A 16,095-nucleotide genomic window follows, 5' to 3' on the forward strand; every position below is an offset into this window, starting at 1 on the left:
ATGTTAACTATAGCGACGTTGTTACCAAATCCGTCCAAACAGGACCAATGAGCTGCTATGATTTTTCTTGCCTGCCGAAGGTCAAACACCGCTAGACATCCATTGGAGAATGAAGAGTGTGTAAGGAGTAGTACATTTGTCGACAACCACTGTTGTGGAATGGTGCGACAGGTTACGTGTTGCTTCATGATAACATGTGTCCGTCTATAGCAAAAGTCGTATCGTAGAAGTTACGCCAAGTGGCAGACACTTGGGCGCGCGCCCTGTAGTCCTGACCTCAGAGCACGCGATTATCACACCTTCGGCCCCTTAAAAAGTCTATGATTCCTGTCGGACTAGGATGTGCAACAGGTAGTTCTTCACGTAGCAGGACACAGTGTTTTACCAAACCGGCATCTTCAACCTGGGACGTCGGTAGGATGATTGCCTCAATGTTCACGGCGATTTTGCGCGATTGGTATAACGATTCTGGACTGTATGGCCTTCGAACGGAAACTTTTTGATCACCCTTTAGAATTACAATTTGGCAAGAAATACTGTGGGGGTAAGAATTATCAGCCTCCTATGAAGGAGAGTAGGAGATAGACAGACAAAGAGGGGAAAGGAGATGGACGCAGATAAGGGAGAAGAGGAGTTGTACCGACAGAGGGAGAGGAAGAAATGGACAGAGGGAGGGGGAGGAAGAAATAGACAGAGAAAGGGAACAGGAGGAGATGGACATGGAGGGTGGAAGACAAGGACATGGACAGAAAAATGAAAGAGGAGGAGATGGACAGGGAGGGGCAAAGCGAGATGGACAGATAGAGTGGTAGGAGGAGTTGGACAGTGAGAGGGGGGAGGAGGAGATAGAGAAAGGAGAAGGAGGAGATTGACAGGGAGTGAGGAGTACAGGATGTGGTGCTGGAAAGGGGGGTAGGAGATAGACATGGGGGGGGGGGGGCGGGAGGAGGAGGTGGGCATAGAGAGAAAGAAGGAGGAGGCAGATTAGTAGAAGATGGGAATAATTACACACCTGGGCAACGCTCTAAAGATACGCAGTCTTGGTACGTTGTTTACAGATATTTACTGCAGGAGATTTCTACTTTCCATACACACAGAGACTGTTATGATCTTTTCCGTGCCGAGCATGTCGCAAACAGTCGTGAAATTATTTGTTCCCTTTTCTGCCACTTTTTGTAATCCGCTACTCGGTCTCATATAAGTGTTTTCCGTGAAGTAAATGAGTGAACTGCGAGAAACATTAATTTTGTCAGCTTTCCCCATCGCCTCAAAATTTGGTGAGCTATTTTTGTTGACATCGCGCGGTTTGCTGGGCCCCAATTAACTCTCGCAGCAAGACTTCCAGGTGACAGCTTTTTTGACGGTGCATAAGCGTGCGTAGCGAGTTCCTCCAGTAACAACTAGTATGATAAATTTCGGTACTGTGTAGCAGCTAGTCGACAGTGACTCCTAGACACAGCTCCCGCTGTTCCCAGCGCCAGATAATCCTCTGCTACTATCCTGGCTGACAGAGAGAAAGGGAACAATGCGATGGCCGGCACAATGACGTGGGAGTAGCTGGCAGACAATCGCTATCAGCGGCAGGGAGGGCATGAGGTCGACAATACGGGCACAGCAGTCTTGCAGAATACACTGCAAGTGGAATCGACAGGAACAACGGAGTGCAGACACAGGCGGAGCTTGTCTTAACTGAAATAAGTCCCTCAGTGGCTATTTAAAGTGTTTCTGCGTGCACGGCCCGACATCGGAACCTAGCGTTGTCAATTCAGGTGAGAGATGAGGTACAGATAATAGAAGTGAACAGTGTATGTTAAAATGGTACTGTGCGAGTCACCGGACGTGTATCAGTAGAAATTGAGAGTTCTAAAACGCAAGTGCTAGTGAACTGTGTCGACAGAAGGTTGCACATCGCAAACAATGAGTACCTCGGAGACGATGAAGTTATCACAGGGGTCAACTTCGGCCGTTAATCAGGTAAATAAAAGAGTAAATGTCGTTAGTACATGGATTATGTAACCTACACAAAGCCAAGTTATTCATATACACTATGTACCTCTCCACTGTGAAATGTGGTTCTTGGCTCTTAACTGCTTGTTTTCCGCTTAGACAACTGTGATGAGTGTGTGCATTAGTCAAAAATCAAAGCCATCCGTGGGTTCATCCTTACTACCTTCGCCACGTACTCTACGCAGCCACACTCAAGTTTAAAGTAGTGCACATTGTTACCTATCGAATATTCTGGATTTGCTCAGATCATTTATGGTTAGTGTCATTAAATTTTCTGGCGGTGAAAATGTGTGCCAACGCTGACAGAGAAAGAGACAGAACAACTACACTAGTTGTTAAATGTGAATAGGTGTTTAAGTTACGTAAGCAGGGGCATGGTGTGTAGGGGAAGAGAATTCGAGTGCCTATCCCAAAGAAAAGAAGCAAAGTGTTCGGAACTAGTATTCCACTGACGACACGCTTCTGCTACTAAGCTGAAGTCTCACTGATGTTACGAATACCGTACAGCAAAACCAACCTTGCGGAAACTTCACGCAACTTCCTGTGTAAGCCTAGTAACAAACTTCCAGAAAGTTGTTTAGTGATTCGGATTCGGTTTTAAAAGTACCAGAGGATGAGAGTGCTTAAATGTGAACCATAGGACGCAGTAAACAACATCTTTACATTTTTGAACTATGATGTATTTTCGCCAATGTGGATTTCATTCCGCTTTTACTCTTTCTCGTCGTGTCAAAAGAGAGAATTTAGAACTGTCGTATAGTAAATTACAGTAAAAGTAGAGATTAAGCATAAAATAGTTTAACATTGTGGATAATTCACCATTTCATAATAATCAGTACGATAAACCACCAACTTCTAGCTTCGAAAAAGTGAAATACAGTCTTGACATACTACTAATCATTTACAGTTTTGGTCGTACATATCCTTAGAGCTTTTCTTGTAGGTACGCGTGGTTATTACACTACCAGTATTGTTAGAAACTAGGAATCGAATCTCCACACAGATGCTTGGTCTAAAGCAACGATGTAAACTACAGCCTGCATTTCTTTGTTATCTGCCTACAGCAGTCGTTGCGTAATGATTAAAATCAATTACATGTCAAACGTGCTCACATTCAGAGTGCATATTTTTCACTTTCACGGAAGTGTGCTGTGATAATATTTCATATTAAAGTGACTGCAGAAGCCATAGATGAAGACGTAAATGACTATGGAAAAATTGGAAGGTGACGACTGATACCGTTCGGTGTGTATGATTCAACTTACAGACAAGTGATGTTCAAGAATGATTTTGGTTTGAAAAATACCTCTAATAGAGAAGAAAAGGAATGTCGAAGCAGTGAGTAAAAGGAGAGAGGATGATTATGAATAGAAGAACAATATATTAATAGGAATGGGGAAACGGAGACGCTCGGTGTAGACAACGCGAGGGACGGCGTAGATAGCTGTGTAGTCCACTTGTAAACAAATAGCTCCAGCACCCTCTTTTGTTAACCAGAAGTTTTTGTTGCAGCTGCTAGTGTGCAGAGGAGATACAGCTGTAGGTCATGAGATAGTTTTTACTCGTTTGTTGAGGTTTACCTAAGGACTGTCCTAGAACTTTTCTCATGTATATCACAAGTTTCATCTGTGAAAATATGCGTAAATGCCGGGATGCTCTCTGGTTTTGATTCCACTATAAGGCCCATCCCCGGATAATTCAGTCTCAATACAGTGGGAGGCAAGAAGTGTCACTTCTAATAGGATACGGCTATACAGCACTACGATGTTCAAAAGAATCTTTACCTTATTATGAAGACGTTAATTTCTCAGAAAATATAATTTTTTTAAATGTAGGAGACCACTTGTCAGTCTTACGTATTTGCAGTCAGTCATCAGCTCTATTGTTGTGTTATTCTGAAAACTGGGTGAACGGTTCCACTAAGACTTAAAGAAATGGAGTGGAGGTACCAGAGCCGATGGGATTTCAAATGTTCAAATGGGTGTGAAATCTTATGGTACTTAATTGCTAAGGTCATCAGTCCCTAAGCTTACACACTACTTAACCTAAATTATCCTAAGGACAAACACACTCACCCATGCCCGAGGGAGCACTCGAACCTCCGCCGGGACTGATGGGATTTCAACATTACTTTTGCCAACGTGTTAATAATGCGTTACAATATCAAGTCTTTGCCTTTAATGTCGTGCGATATTTGAAAATTCTGTGGCTTTGTATAGCTACACTACGTAACACCTGGCGTTGCTAGGAATTGAAAGTTTTTCTGTTCAGCTAAGTGCCACTAGAATGCGCCGTCAATAGCTTCGCTTATTTCTTCGGGATTTATTGTAGTTAGTTCGTCAGTTACATGGTCTATGGATTATTTGGACGATTTCTTTATCGAAATCATGAGGATCTAGTCAGCTAACAGGATAAATATAACGATAATTGTTAACATTGACGAACACCATTTATTTTAGTTCAACTCATATAAGTACACTTAAAATAATTATTTTTCCAGGCTAATAGTTTATATCCAGAAATTTTTCCATGGAATAAAAGTTGTCCAGGAGAAATAACCTTAGGATAAATTTACAACTTTCTTGGCTATCTGTCAGGCATTTTGTGTTATTGAGCAAATGGCCAAACATTTTTGTTGCCGCATTTTACACTCCTTTCTGAGGTACTGACGGCTTAAATAATGTGTGATAAATGTCATTTTTGGTCTACTTTTGTGAGTATTGACATCAATTTTCTTCTCAAATTGTGATGTAAAATTTATCACGAATTTAAATTGCGAATATATGTACAGTGAATGTGGAGTTAAAATGCCTAATTCCTCGAGGAGGTGCCTACATGACGACCATGCGTGAAAATCACGTATTGTTCTTAGTCCTTGCTTTTGTGTAAGCAATACTTTCTTTTCAAGTGATGAGTTACCCCTGAAAATTATTCCATAATTCATTATTGAGTGGAAATATCCAAAATATGTCAGGAGGTTGGTTTGTTTATTTTCAAACTAGCAACTGTAAGAACAGCAAAAGTAGCTGAACTTAAAGTTTGAGTAGCTCAGGAATATACTTCTTCCAGTTGAAGTTTTCACTAGTATGCACACCCAAATATTTGGTGACTCTACCCCATTTACTGTCTCCTGTTGATGTGATACATCAACTGATGGATGACTGTTTGTTGTACAGAACTGAATATAGTGCGTTTTCTCATCATTTAGGAAGAGTCCATTTTCAGAGACCACTTAATAATTATTTGAAAACACCATTAACAGGCTCTTCCGTGACTTTCTCTCTAATGGGATTTGTTATAACACTAGTTTTATCTGCAAAATGAACCAATTATGCTTGTTAAATGTTAAGTGGAAAGTCAGTCACATATACAAGTAATAGGAGTGGACCCAAAATTGAAGCCTGTGGGCCTTTGTGATTAACTCATGTCACTGAAAATTTTCTACCCTTGCAGCGTCGTTTGAATTATTCAACATAACTTTTTGCATTATATTTCCTAAGTAAGATTCAAACCAGTTATTTGTAGAGTCGTCGATTGCATAAAATTTGAGTTTTTCTAAGAGTGTAAAATGATCCATACAATGAAACGCCGAGGAAGGATCACAAAATATACTAACATTGAAGACTTCTCATATTTAATGAGTGAATGTATAAACAGCATTCTCAGTTGACCAATACTTCTGAAATTCAAATTGCAATATGCTAAATAAATTGTTTCTACTTAAATGTGACTCTACTCTTGAGCATATTATTTTTTCAATTTTTTTAGAAAAAGCTGTCATTAAGGGGACTGGACAATAATGATCAAGTCTTTCTTGTCACACTTCTCATGAAGAGGTTTAGCAGTGGTATACTTTACACTATCTGGAGAAATTCCCTGCCAGTAATGCATTACTTATACCACTAAGGACGTTATTTATTAAATTAGAAAAACTTTTCAGAATTCTGCTTGAAATTCCATCAACACACCATGAGCTATTGTCTTCTAGAATTTTTATTATTCTATTCATTTCATTGAAGGATATTAGTGATAATTCTAGCTAGTTAATGTTTTGTGGAATTACGTTTTTGATATATTCTTTTGCAACTACAACTCAACCATTTAATCATATTTTTTGCTGCTTCATTTGGAGAGAGGTTGTTAACAGTACTCGCAACTTGTGAGTTATTAGTCACAACATTGTAATTTAGTTTAATTGTTATGGTATCTTGTACACTGACTGGCTGTCCTGTCTCCTGCTCGATCATATCCCCTGTAATTTTAATCTTATTACAAGCATTATTAATTTCTTTCAGGACGCGCATACTAAACATTTTAATGACTTTCCTTAAAATATTACAGTATTTTTTGTAGTATGAAAGTAATACTGGATGAAAATGAACAAAAATACAATTACGGAAGCATTTATTCTTATCCGCCTACATCTACATCTACATTTATACTCCGCAAGCCACCCAACGGGTGTGTGGCGGAGGGCACTTTACGTGTCACTGTCATTACCTCCCTTTCCTGTTCCAGTCGCGTATGGTTCGCGGGAAGAACGACTGTCTGAAAGCCCCCGTGCGCGCTCGAATCTCTCTAATTTTACATTCGTGATCTCCTCGGGAGGTATAAGTAGGGGGAAGCAATATATTCGATACCTCATCCAGAAACGCACCCTCTCGAAACCTGGCGAGCAAGCTACACCGCGATGCAGAGCGCCTCTCTTGCAGAGTCTGCCACTTGAGTTTGTTAAACATCTCCGTAACGCTATCACGGTCACCAAATAACCCTGTGACGAAACGCGCCGCTCTTCTTTGGATCTTCTCTATCTCCTCCGCCAACCCGATCTGGTACGGATCCCACACTGATGAGTAATACTCAAGTATAGGTCGAACGAGTGTTTTGTAAGCCACCTCCTTTGTTGATGGACTACATTTTCTAAGCACTCTCCCAATGAATCTCAACCTGGTACCCGCCTTACCAACAATTAATTTTATATGATCATTCCACTTCAAATCGTTCCGCACGCATACTCCCAGATATTTTACAGAAGTAACTGCTACCAGTGTTTGTTCCGCTATCATATAATCATACAATAAAGGATCCTTCTTTCTATGTATTCGCAATACATTACATTTGTCTATGTTAAGGGTCAGTTGCCACTCCCTGCACCAAGTGCCTATCGGCTGCAGATCTTCCTGCATTTCGCTACAATTTTCTAATGCTGCAACTTCTCTGTATACTACACCATCACCCTCGAAAAGCCGCATGGGACTTCCGACACTATCTACTACGTCATTTATATATATTGTGAAAAGCAATGGTCCCATAACACTCCCCTGTGGCACGCCAGAGGTTACTTTAACGTCTGTAGACGTCTCTCCATTGATAACAACATGCTGTGTTCTGTTTGCTAAAAACTCTTCAATCCAGCCACACAGCTGGTCTGATATTCCGTAGGCTCTTACTTTGTTTATCAGGCGACAGTGCGGAACTGTATCGAACGCCTTCCGGAAGTCAAGAAAAACAGCATCTACCTGGGAGCCTGTATTTAATATTTTCTGGGTCTCATAAACAAATAAAGCGAGTTGGGTCTCACACGATCGCTGTTTCCGGAATCCATATTGATTCCTACACAGTAGATTCTGGGTTTCCAAAAACGACATGATACTCGAGCAAAAAACATGTTCTAAAATTCTACAACAGATCGAAGTCAGAGATATAGGTCTATAGTTTTGCGCATCTGCTCGACGACCCTTCTTGAAGACTGGAACTACCTGTGCTCTTTTCCAATCATTTGGAAACTTCCGTTCCTCTAGAGACTTGCGGTACACGGCTGTTAGAAGGGGGCCAAGTTCTTTCGCGTACTCTGTGTAGAATCGAATTGGTATCCCGTCAGGTCCAGTGGACTTTCCTCTGTTGAGTGATTCCAGTTGCTTTTCTATTCCTTGGACACTTATTTCGATGTCAGCCATTTTTTCGTTTGTGCGAGGATTTAGAGAAGGAACTGCAGTGCGGTCTTCCTCTGTGAAACAGCTTTGGAAAAAGGTGTTTAGTATTTCAGCTTTACGCGTGTCATCCTCTGTTTCAATGCCATCATCATCCCGGAGTGTCTGGATATGCTGTTTCGAGCCACTTACTGATTTAATGTAAGATCAGAACTTCCTAGGATTTTCTGTCAAGTCGGTACATAGAATTTTACTTTCGAATTCACTGAACGCTTCACGCATATCCCTCCTTTCGCTAACTTTGACATCGTTTAGCTTCTGTTTGTCTGAGAGGTTTTGGCTGCGTTTAAACTTGGAGTGAAGCTCTCTTTGCTTTCGCAGTAGTTTCCTAACTTTGTTGTTGTACCACGGTGGGTTTTTCCCGTCCCTCACAGTTTTACTCGGCACGTACCTGTCTAAAACGCATTTTACGATTGTCTTGAACTTTCTCCATAAACACTCAACATTATCAGTGTCGGAACAGAAATTTTCGTTTTGATCTGTTAGGTAGTCTATTACTCTTGCTAAACAGATAAACCTTCCTCCCATTTTTTATATTCCTACTAACTTCCATATTCAGGGATGCTGCAACGGCCTTATGATCACTGATTCCCTGTTCTGTACATACAGAGTCGAAAAGTTCGGGTCTGTTTGTTCTCAGTAGGTCCAAGATGTTATCTCCACGAGTCGGTTCTCTGTTTAATTGCTCGAGGTAATTTTCGGATAGTGCACTCAGTATAATGTCACTCGATGCTCTGTCCCTACCACTGCCACTGCACTGTATTCAGAGTTCTTACATGTACTGAAAAAAATTATGTGTGATGTATATTATTTTGATGGTTACATAGCACATATATAAATTTAAATTTGCAGCCACGACAAAACACTGACGCAATACAGAAAAATAGTCCCCCACGTGGATCCTTCACCATCTAATCAAATTCTCACCTTTCATAACTCACACTGAATACCTTCAAACAACCTACACTATCCGCAAACTCGACTTCAATAATTCTACTGTTTCCTCTGTAATTTCCTATCTTAGTACCCCGCTGCGCCTCTAACGACAGATTCCGCCAATTCTGCTCCTGCACATTCTCCACATTCTCTCCCAAAATGAGCGAGGTGGTGCAGTGCTTAGCAGGCTGGACCCGCATTCGGGAGGACGACTCTTCAAATCCGCATCCGGCCATTTAGATTTAGGTTATCCTCGATTATCCTACATCGGTTCAGGTAAATGCTGGGACGCTTTCTTTGAAAGGGCACGGACGATTTCTTTCCCCATCGTTGAAACGTTTCGATATTCCTCTCCGTCCTTAATGACCTCGATATGGACGGGACGTTAAACCTTAATATTTCGCCCTTCCTTTTTCTTCCAACGAAATTTCAACCGAGTCTCTCTCCCAGACTATAAACTCCACCCCGACATTTACCCGTCCTCCCAAATATAAATCCACCTCATCACGTCTCCCTTTTCGTTTCCTTCCCATCTTTTCGTACCCCTTCTCCCCATTCCCTTCTTTGCATAACCCAATTGTTCCCTTCAAATTATGGCCTTGCCAACACCTCCAACTAATTTATTTTACAGGCCTGTCTTGAAAAAAAAAATAAAGTGTCAAAATATGATCACGGACTAATTTTCGGACTTTACGTCTTCAGTTGATAAACCTCCAACTACTCCTCCCTGTTTGTTTCCAAACATCCACACCTTCATCGATACTACCTACCAGTCCTCTATCTTTACATCCCCTCCCTCTTATCCCTCTCAACGCTCAACTAGTTTCCCCTTTAAGAACAGGCGAGCTTTCGCAGGAAGCTCGTTCAAGTTTTAGTGACGACTGTCACTGCTGCTTTAACACCAGTGCTCAACGTCGTGTTTTAAATGTTTTACATACATAGCTATTTTTTATTATTCCTGTTTTAAATAAATAACGAAGAAAATCAAGTTTCTTTTATGTGAAACCTTCCTTTACCTTTGCCCCTTAGATGCAATTCTAGGAAAGTGGGCATCGCGCCAAGAGCAGATTTCATCTACTCCCTTCTCTGACATCATAATCATCATTAATAACAACAACAATAAATACACCGGATACACATACACAATATGGTTACACATGTCAAGTACTAATGCCGCAGAAGTAGCGGCCATTCGAAAGGCTTGTACTAGGTACTTATCCTCACGAAAAATAAGTAACAGAATAATCTCTAGTAGTTGTCATGGCAACTCAGCCAATGAAGGAAGGAGACACAATCTGAGCTGTGGCAAGACTTCATCTGTGTAGTGACATTACTATTTAAATCACAAAGAGAAAACTTACGTGACAGACATGAAGATTATACGTAGTTCTCTTTGGATCATTACGTTAATAAAAATGCGAGCTTGAAAGGGATTCTTACTATAATTTTGATGATTCCGAAGGAAATGTAACTCTTGTATGAGAGCCAACAGAGGAGCGGATTTCTTGCTGTTGCCTCAGTAAATGGAATTTTCCATCAAGTTTCAAAGAATGAACGGCAGAGTTTAGATATGAGTGTAAATTTAAACGACAAACTGATACGAACGGTACGCCGTCGTCTGGTGTTTTTTGGGTCGTTTGCATAAGCATGTTCTCTGGCAGTATCTTAATCAGCGCCATGGAGGGTATCGGGACGATGGACAGGGCGCGACCTCGGTGACCAGAATTATCTTCCAACGGGTGTTTAATCTTCCTTAATAGTTAATTACTGTCGCGAATATCTTTGCTCCGCGGACATATTTGCGCTAGTTGGACCTTTCGCTGTGGTTTCAATTTGGGCTACTACCAAGTAGAGAGTTTCGTCCAGTCGCTAATGCAAGTGTCGGGCTCTTCACTTTATCTTTCTGTCGCTTGGAATCAACTTAAAACATCAGTAATGAAAACTCTGAAATTATTCTGAATTTCGGTTCACACCCTAAAGCTTTCTTCGTGGTTCTTATTCTCTACTTCTTTCGAAGAACATCATGTAAATACGTCAGATGCGACATTGTTTCAGACGGCATTGTTTCAGATACTGGTCTAAGTGACTTGTGTGTTATCGCAGAATAAAGACGCAATTTAAAAATAATCATTCCCACAAATGTGTCAAACAAACAGAGTGGTATGGAAGCGCAAAACTTCGAATGGAACTCTAGTGGATGCCTTTATTGTAGAAACGAGAAGCTGTCTCTACCAATTTGTGGCACTTCTTGCTACAAATTTCTGTAAGAAAATTCTGCGGGTGCAAGTCGTAATCGGGCTATTGTCGTGACTGTATGTAGAATGCAACCTTTCTTCGACAGGGTACCAGGAAGGGGTGGGTGACGGGCCTGTAGCCCCGGCCGCCTCCAACCTCCGGAGAAGATCCACCGTTCACATTCGATAGCTGACTGAGTGGACCCAGCGCAATTTTGGAGGGACTGAAACGAGGAAAACCCTGCGCCCCCATCCGGTATTGAACCCTGTATCTCCAGAGCCGGAGACTATCGCTCTACCCGCCAGGCCGCAACGCAAAGACCACTGATACACGAATTTAACTATCGCTGCCAGTACCACAATACAACAGTTTTAACGCTTTTCTGATACTGACAACCATAAGAAGTGATAATACACTGAATGGATTTTATGGACCAGCAAGGTTCATGATCCGGCATAGCAATTAATTTTAGATTGTGAGAGTTCCATGAAATTCAGCTGCAGAATTACGAATGGGGCGAGTCAGGAGCTCGCGATTAATATATGTACACTTCTTCCTGGCGTACGCCCGTCTCTTGTAGAGGCTCGCTATCAGAAAGATGGGAGACCATTGTAAAAATATGTGAAATAAATAGACGAAAGCGCACCACTGAAGTGATTTATTCATATTCTGATTACCGGCATTAGGGTTCAAGTGTTCCACGAAAGAGATCTGACCCTAATGTAGTTCACGAGGGTCGTTTTTTAACAGCTTTAGACAAAAAACGCCATGGTGTTGTTGTATGTAGAACGCGCTTCATACTGTAGCTTCGGCTACTCGATTTTCAGGATATCATAGATCACTTGGCAGTACAAGCACTTGGCTGGCCTTTCCGATCAAATGCGGAAGAACCGACTGTCCCGAAGTTTCGACTACTTCTAATACGATAATGAATAGGAGTAAAATAGAAAACAGTGTATCATCATCAGACGTGGATCGTAGTTGAGATAGTGTTGTAGACTGAAGTGCCTAACCGTTAGGTTCTACGAAAATAATCCTGTTTCAAATTCCGAATTTCTGTGCACTTACAACTGTGAAATTTGAGTGCTGTGACGAGCAAGGTTTACGGAACACTTCCTCGGAACAAATTCTCGTGGTAATCTATAAGGGAGCTGCGTAAGATGTTGTAATAAGTGCTTCATAGTTCGTTGGTGTGGGAATGTAGTGCAATAAATGTTCAAAACAGGAGAATTGTGTCCGACCTCTTTCTGGCAAGTACTTGGTGGGTATAACGAACAAAAATTAATAAGGAATTCATTTACATATATTGTATTTATTCGTCTGAACATCTATGTCAGTGATACTGTGTTATATAATGCGTCATAACATAGCCTAAACAGAACGTATTTAAAAAAAACACACAGAATAGTAAAAAAAAAGGTAGCTACGAAATTCTAGAATGAAAATTTTGCTAATAAATGAAAACCATCTTTTCAGGAATGACTACAACCAGTCCTCTTTTGTGTTAATATAATTCTTATTTTCCAACTACCTGTACCATATCGCCTGCGACTCGTCACCAGACGGTACACTTCTTGGTAATAGCTCATAGCAGAGGAGTCATTTGATTTCATAGGATTACTTTTGATTCAAAAATTATTTTGGAAAATTTTTTCTACGTTTGTCAGTTATGTTTAATAAATTATATTTGAAAATTATGTTAGAAAACAATTTGCCGTCTTTTTCCAATAGCATCCAGATCAAAGTTAAATAAAACAGTCATTGTGGACGTGAACGTAAACTTATTGCACATTTAGAGAAACTGCCCTTATTCACGAAATATGTGTATTTTACTCTATTTTTGCGCGGATCATTTCAGTAGTGCCTAACCAGAATTAGATTTACGACGATAAAGTCCCTTACATCCACTCCAACGGTTTGACAACTGAAATAAGACATAAGTTTCTTCCTAAATGTGGTCTATCAGAGCTCGCTAACGTCACAGTGGAAAAACTGCCGACGGTGAAGTTCAATCGTTAATGTTGCTCGTCCTAAAGTGCAGGTCAGGATAACGCTCCAATAGTCTAAATTAGAACTGCACATATAAAATACTAAACTTGCCATGTGGCAAGAAGAATTTAACAAACTTCTACCACATCCATGGTAATGCATGGCGAGATATGGAGACTGCTTCGACTAATAGCCACCACTCCTCCCTTAACGGGCAGATTCTTTACCCGGGCGTGGACGGCCTACGGAACATCCTACTTTGAGGAGATAGTGCCCACAGTTGCCTCTTGTAGCCAGTTACTGAAACTGATCACTGCACTCTCATTCGGGACTTCGCAGTGACCTCATAATTTTCACTGGAAGGGAAATCTAATAAGATACAGGGGTTTCAGCTGACCCTACGGATGTTGTTTAAAGCAACCTCCAACGTTACTCGTATATCTGGCCTTCAAAAACAAAGTGCGACATTTTCATATTCTATCGCTCGCTACGGGCAAACTGTTAGTTCAACTGGTTCAAATGGCTCTGAGCACTATGGGACTTGAGACTTAACTTCTGAGGTCAGTCATCAGTCCCCTAGAACTTAGAACTACTTAAACCTAACTGACCTAAGGATATCACACACATCCATGCCCGAGGCAGGATTCGAACCTGTGACCGTAGCAGTCGCGCGGTTCCAGACTGTAGCGCCTAGAACCGCTCGGCCACCCCGGCCGGCAAAACTGTTAGTGATAGAAAAAATAAACAGAAACTGTTTGTAGGAAATTTAATGCAGTTAAATTTTGTAAACAAATAGTACAAATCCGAGCTTCAAACGCAGGTTGACTCCCACATTCACCCCCACCGGTCAGGATTTCTAGTGTGTTGGTCATGGCACTCCTCCAACCAATGTACAAAAATTTGCGATTGTACGAATTATTTTCCACATTCCATCTTTTTTGGTCTTCATCGACTGGCCTTATTTCACCACCGGCTTACTCGAGCACTTACAAATTATAAAACTGACGTTTGTGTACATTTTACTTAAGAGTTTTGTGAATTTTAACACCATAAAATAAACAATTACATTGTTGTATCCCTCAGACATTCTGACTCCGACACTGCTGTGCTAATAAGGATTAAGTTTGGATCGAACTGTCAAAGTAATTAGTTTTAGTGTAACGTTTACGAAAGTCGTTTTTCTTTCATTGCCCTCGCGGGCACGTTTGAATTAACAATGTCGAAATAGCCAGCTAGCCTGCTGGCGTAACAGCCCAATCAACAGAGACCAAAAAAGGTCGAATATCGGGAACAGTTCGTGTAGCTGGAAATTTCTGTACAGTGGCAGGAGAGAGTGCCACGAAGAACATACTAGAAATACTGACTGGTGAGGGATGAGTGTGGGACTATAGGTGCGTTTGAAGATCATTTTTGTACTTTTTCTTGAATAAGGGGAAAACCGTGGCTTCCAGCGAAAACGTACCTGAGAGAAAAATTTAATTACCTTAAATTTACTACAAAACGGTCCCTTTCATTTTTTATGTAAGACTAACAGTCTGCGCGTATCGAGCTAGAGTATGAAAATCTTGCGCGTGGTTTTTGAATGCCAGGTATAACACTTCGGGTTGAATTAAACGACGTCGGCTGGCTGGCTCTGAGCACTATGGGACTCAACTGCTGTGGTCATAAGGCCCCTAGAACTTAGAACTAATTATACCTAACTAACCTAAGGACATCACACACATCCATGCCCGAGGCAGGATTCGAACCTGCGACCGTAGCAGCCCCGCGGTTCCGGACTGCGCGCCTAGAACCACTAGACCACCGCGGCCGGCAAACGACGTCGGTATGTACTGCTGAAGCACCCTGTATATCACTCAATCCTGTACGAAAAAATGAACAGAATTAAAAAAAATAATATGACGTGATTTTGTGTGCGCTCTGAGAGAATCCTTCACATGTAGACTGTGGCTGAGACATTTGCGAACCAATAACCATCAGATCATTAACTTCTGGACCCTAAAACATACTAAAAATTTCAGAACTATGTATCAAAACCAAGAGATAGCTAATTTATACTGATTCTACTAACATTTTCGTATTATCACATTTCGCTAAAGCTCTCATTCAAAATTGCAAAAAGATAAGGAATTTTTTTTTTCAAATTACAAGTTTCTGCCGAAGGTGAACTTCCTATCTTTCCTGCCTACTACTGATAAGAAATATGGAGTAACATGTGACAGATCCAAAATTGGTTGCAGCATCTGACTTAGCCCCTCGTTCCGTTGACTTTTATGAGACGTGAAGAACCAGCGTGCTTTCTCACTATTACTTCACCTTCTAGAAATGTTACCAAATGTTGTTTCTTTCTATTATAGTAACAGAAATTATAATTACGTAATGTACGTGGTATCACGTGACTGCGCTAGGAGCAACGGCTTTGCTCTCGCAATGAAAACCCTCCGGCGGCGTTCCTTACTATTATCATCGACTGAGGCAGGGCGGGCCACACTTACTTCCCCGCAACTTCCTGCTATCAAACGCGCCTTTATAAATTAAGATCGAGAAAACTGTGTCTCCTTGTTCGATTTATATTGACATTAAGCAAAGCAGTCGTACATTTTGTCTTAACATCATTATAATATTTCTAGTTGTAAACCTTAGATTGTGTTATAGATGCTCATACAGAAAATAACAGTCTTTTACTTTACACTATTTCAAATTTGTCACAACTTAAAACTCTTTATTGAAGAATGGAAGTTAGTATGGTCAGCTTACAAACACACAGGGTATTTGAAGCAATCAAGACGCTATATTGATGGTACAGGGATTCCATAAATTGTCTTTACGACTTAAGACTTTAATATCTTTGAAAATGTTGTTGTTGTGGTCTTCAGTCTAGAGACTGCTTTGATGCAGCTCGCCATGCTACTCTATCGTGTACAAGCTTCTTCATCTC

The 16,095-nt window shown here is 41.0% G+C and overlaps 1 long non-coding RNA gene across 4 annotated transcripts in view; it reads left to right on the top strand.

The window, feature by feature from the left end:
- Positions 1-999: 999 nt before the first annotated feature.
- The window catches only part of LOC124777253, a 48,665-nt gene continuing 33,569 nt past the window's right edge, over positions 1,000-16,095 (top strand). For 2 of the 4 annotated variants that reach the window (XR_007015701.1, XR_007015702.1), the window contains exon 1: positions 1,603-1,974. This is a non-coding gene — a long non-coding RNA (uncharacterized LOC124777253). Of the gene's footprint in view, positions 1,044-1,602; positions 1,975-16,095 lie in introns of those variants that run through there. The other 2 variants (XR_007015703.1, XR_007015700.1) reach the window with 2 other exon arrangements.

This window comes from Schistocerca piceifrons, chromosome 2 (genome assembly GCF_021461385.2).
Source record: "Schistocerca piceifrons isolate TAMUIC-IGC-003096 chromosome 2, iqSchPice1.1, whole genome shotgun sequence".
Lineage (NCBI taxonomy): Eukaryota > Metazoa > Arthropoda > Insecta > Orthoptera > Acrididae > Schistocerca > Schistocerca piceifrons.